We start from the raw sequence: 5168 nt of genomic DNA, 5'->3' as shown, positions 1-5168 counted from the left end.
GCCGTTGAGGAGGCCCTGCAGCACGCGTTGGAGGCTAGCCGCCTCGAAGAGGACGCACACTGGGATGGGTTGGAGCAAGTCCTTGCCCTGTCGGCGGCGGGGGACTCCGTACACACCCGCTCTTTGTGCCGCCACCGCCACCATCGCCGCCCAAGCCGGAGCCAGAGCAGGAGCCGACGCGGAAGCGCTCCCCGCCTCCACCCACTTGGCCGAAGGAGGCCTACTCGTGGACGGGCCAGTACCGTAAGTGGGTGAGCGTGCCTCCTGTCCACTTTGCCGCGACGCCAGAGCAGGAGGTGGCCCACCTCGAGCGCTGGAAGGAGCACTGGCTCCGCCAGGAGCAGGCCGATGGCAAGAAGCAGATGCGCTACGAGGCCATGCTCCAACGTGACGCAGAGGCACTCCGGCTCGAGGAGGAGGAGGAGCGCGCGCGGCTGGCCGCAATGCCGCCGCCCCAGCAGACGCCGGAGAGGCTGCCCTGGCAGCATACCAGGTGGCGTTCGGGTGGGCTGACCCTACTCTGATATTCATCGACCTCACCGATGATGGCAACATCGATGACAAGGGCAAGGGCAAGGCCGACGACGTCTAGAGCAGCGTGCGGGGCGGAAGCAGACGGGCGTAGACTTTTTTAATGTTTAATTAGATCTAAGTGGACTTTGGCTGGCGTTTGACCGGCCACTTATGTTTAATTATGTTTATTATATTTATTTCATGCAATTTTTTTTTCACGCCGGCATATTTGGGTTGGCCTCCCCGTTGGGCGGTCAAACCGATCCATTTTAAAATGCGGACACGCACGCCCGCCTGGCCGACCCAAACGGACAAAGCACGCGTCCATTTGAGTCGCCCCGTTGGAGTTGCTCTAAGGCTCCATTGGTCGAAATTAAGCTGATGGAAGCTCACAAATCCAAATTTACTTTCCATCACAAATCTTTCCTCCCAAGCTAAGCAAGGGCCAGCTCAAAGTTCTGTTGCATTAGAGTTCTAGACTTCCAGACAGTGACATCCACTGAAGACCACATGGCAACGGTCTTTTCGTGCGTTGCCCATGGAATGAATTTCCACATATGTACAGCAAAGCCATGATACATGTGTGTGTTCGCCACGATTCATTTTCTGCTTGTTAGTTGGACCGTATTTAGGTCACATCCCCTTAAACATTACTTTTTTTTGAGGGGGGGGGGGTTACTTTTGATGTTTGTCAGTTGCAATTTAGTCTTTCCTCTGGTACTTTGCGAATGATCAAACCACCAACTATTAAAAGCACTAAGCAATTCCTTAAACCTGACGACAGAGAGGACGAGTCCATTCCAGCTTGACCAGCGAAAAGAAAAACCTGATCATACATCGCACACACTAGAACTAGAAGCCATGGCCACCATGTACGTCCGCCAGCTGCTCCTCCTCCTCATCGCCGCCTTGTTGCGGATGCCGTCTTCTTCCTCGCTCCAAGGCGAGTCCGGCGATCGGGAAGCGCTGCTGGCGTTCAAGGAGGGGCTGTCTGACCTCTCAGCCTCACTGAGCTTGTGGAACAGCACAAACACCGACTACTGCCGATGGGCCGGCGTCGCGTGTAGCCTCCACCACCCAGGCAGGGTGGTGTCCCTGTCTCTACCCTCGAAAGACCTCGCAGGCAGCATCTCTCCGGCGATCGGTAACGTCACTTTTCTTCGGACTCTCCGGCTCGGTTCCAACATGCTTTCCGGGGAGATACCGCGTACAATCGGCCGTCTCCATCGTCTGCGCCACCTGAGCTTAGTCAAAAACTCGATCGTCGGCGAGATTCCTCACGAGCTCTGCAACTGCTCCAACCTCGTGTCCATGACCCTGGGTAAGAACCAACTATGGGGGGAAATCCCTCCTGCTCTTGGGTCACTGTCTCGGCTGCAACTCTTCTATCTTACCACTAACAATTTGTAGGAGGTGTCCCTCCTTCGTTCGGCAACCTGTCTTCGCTTGCGAGGTTATCACTCTATGGAAACAAACTGGAAGGGCCCATACCTGAGGGCCTTTCCCGCCTTCCGCATCTCCAGCTCATCCAAGTGGCCAGGAACAATCTCTCCGGCACAATTCCGCCACTCTTCTTCAACATGTCATCTCTTCAGTATCTTGGTTTCGGGTCCAACAAACTACAAGGCAGCTTATCGTCTGATGTCGGTGTCAACCTACCGATCCTGGAGGAGCTCCATTTGGGCAACAATCACATGTCCGGGAGGATCCCAAGTTCCTTTGCCAATTCCACAAAGATGCAACTGCTAAGCCTTGCCCGTAACAACTTCCATGGGAGGGTGGCCCCCGAGATAGGGAAGTTATGCCCTGTCCGTGTTGAGTTGGGAAGCAACAGGCTGCAAGCCCATGATGCTGAGGGCTGGGAGTTCCTGAGATTTTTCACAAATTGCACCCGTCTACAATTGATAGATCTCAACAAAAACGACCTAGGAGGGGTACTTCCAGGTTATGTAGCTAATTTTTCAAGGCAGATCCAGTGGCTAAGCATGGCAGGAAACAGAATCACTGGGACGATCCCCTCAGGTATCGGAAATCTTGTCAACCTCAATGACCTAGAGTTAGGGGGGAACAATCTGCATGGTCCTATTCCAGAGGGGATTGGGAGACTGAAGAACCTGCAAATTTTGTTGCTTCAACAGAATGACCTTTCCGGACATATACCATCTTCTTTCGGCAACCTCACACCGCTGCAGAATTTTTCCTTGTCCAACAATAGAATCGACAGCCCCATTCCTAAAAGCCTTGCAAACTTGCAGCAGTTACCTAGCCTAGACTTATCCTCTAATCTACTGACTGGGGTTATCCCTGATGAGATCTTTGGCCTTCCTTTCTTGACAGATTTTCTATCTCTGTCCAATAACTATTTGTCAGGTGTCCTGCCTCGACAAGTTGGAAAGCTGAAAAATATTGCAAGTTTGGATCTGTCAAAAAACAACTTGTCAGGAGAAATACCAGGTACACTAGGGGATTGTGCAAGCTTAGTGCACCTGGCTTTGGATGATAATTCCTTCACAGGGAGTATTCCCCCATCACTTGGTAATTTGAGAGGACTGAGCAGACTAAATCTTAAAAAAAATGAATTGTCTGGAAGTATCCCATGAGAGTTGGCCAAAATCAATGGGTTACAGCAGTTATATCTAGCACAAAATAACCTGTCTGGGGTCATTCAACCACTTTTTCAAAACTCAAGTGCTTTGATTGAGCTAGACCTCTCCTTTAACCATCTGGATGGTGAGGTGCCTTCAAGCAGTGTGTTTGCAAACATGAGTCGATTCTCGCTGATTGGTAAAATGGACTTTGTGGCAGCATTCTAGAGCTGAAATTGCCTCCATGTCAAGTAAAGCCACATAAGCAGAGACAGAAATTGCTGCTTGGTATTCTGCTTCCAGTTGCCGGCAGTGCTATATGCTTTTGTCTGTTAGTCTCTGCACTCTTTATGTTCAAGCGGAAAATAACAGTGGGCAAGATGAAGATTGCTGGCCTCGGTGTGTTGGGTGAAAAGTATCCCAGAGTTTCATACTTTGAAATATTTGAAGCCACAGATGGCTTTGCACCTGCCAAGCTGATAGGTGCAGGAAAATATGGTTCCGTGTATAAAGGAAACATGTCTATTCCATCGGCCAGGAATGGTGTTGTGGCCGTGAAAGTGTTCACTCTTCACCAAGATGGTTCTTCCAGAAATTTCTTGGCAGAATGTACAGCTCTCAGACGAGTTAAACATCGGAACTTGATAAACATCATCACTTGCTGCTCTAGCATTGACCCCAATGGCAATGACTTCCGAGCCCTTGTGTTCGACTTCATGCCTAACTTTTTTTTGAAAGATCCAGAGATTCCTGGCTTTGCATTGATTTAGCAGAGAGCAATTGGGAAACAAAACATGGGGTGGGTGACCCGTAGGTCAAGGATTAAAGAGAAGAGAAAACGGAGAGAAAGGGGAAAAAAGGAGCTCCAAGTTACATATCTCCCAACGTATCCCCGAACGGGGGCTCTAGATTTGTCGCGCCCGCAGCGCGCCACAGCTCGATGCCTAACTTTAGCCTTGACAGGTGGTTGCATCCAAGAGCAGATGAGCAGTGGTACAAGTTGAGTATTGTCCAGCTGCTGAACATAGCGGTTGATGTTGCAGATGCGCTAGACTATCTTCACAACAATAGTCGGCCATCAGTAATCCACTGTGATTTGAAGCCGAGCAACATCCTCCTTGGCAGTGACTGGACTGCCAAGGTTGCTGATTTTGGGCTTTCAAAGTTGGTTGGTGAATACACAGGTATATCTGGATTCAATTCCGGGAGCTCCGTCGGGATAAGAGGAACTATAGGATATGTTGCTCCAGGTAGTACCAGTACTCTCATTTCTCAATAAACTGGACCGACTTGGTTCTGCACCCGTTTTGTATTTGTTACTATGACGAATTATTAACGAGAAACTTTCCTTGCAGAATATGGATTAGGGGGGCAAGTATCAGTTGTCGGTGATGCTTACAGCTTTGGGATCACTCTGTTGGAGATGTTCACAGGGAGGGCACCAACTGATGATATGTTCAGAGATGGGTTGAGTCTGCACTTGTTTGCTGAAATGGCATGCCCTGACAGGATACCAGAAATCATCGACCCGGCTCTGTTACAGGTGCAGCATCCATATGATGATGATGCAAGGTTGGATAATGCATTAGCTTGCTTAGCTTCTGTTATAAGAATCGGAATCTTGTGCTCAAAGGAAACACCATCTGAGAGAATGAACATGAAAAATGCTGCCACCGTACTGAATAAAATCAGGGGCGCGGCAATGGAATCCTCTTCGCTATAAAGAAAAAAGGAATCTCTGACGAGGAATGCCCTCAGTTAGAGTTAAATACCCAATATCCTTTTTATCAGAAACTTCTGTTGTAGCACATATGGAAGTGTCCCTTGAGGAAAAATGCAGTACAGTTTCATAGCATACCTTGAGATAGCCAAACAGCAACATGAATCCGTCAAGCAAAAATGGACACTGTCAGACATCCAACGGAAGTTTCATGCTGATGTAAGATATATAAAGTTTTTCTTGTATATTACAGTATGTGACCGTCATATTTGGCACACGTGTGGTGGATAGCAAAACTACCAGACCACCGATCCTTATAGATAACTGATGCATATAGAAGGCCTCATTCC

General features: G+C 49.2%; 1 pseudogene; it reads left to right on the top strand.

Moving 5' to 3' along the window:
* The first annotated feature begins 1374 nt into the window (after nt 1–1374).
* Nucleotides 1375–4821, top strand: LOC125529959 (annotated as a pseudogene).
* The last annotated feature ends 347 nt before the right edge of the window (nt 4822–5168 follow it).

The sequence above is a fragment of the Triticum urartu genome, unplaced genomic scaffold (assembly GCF_003073215.2).
Source record: "Triticum urartu cultivar G1812 unplaced genomic scaffold, Tu2.1 TuUngrouped_contig_5975, whole genome shotgun sequence".
Taxonomy (NCBI): Eukaryota; Viridiplantae; Streptophyta; class Magnoliopsida; order Poales; family Poaceae; genus Triticum; species Triticum urartu.
Note: the sequence above shows the minus strand (reverse complement) of the source record. Positions and strands in the feature narration are given on the sequence as shown.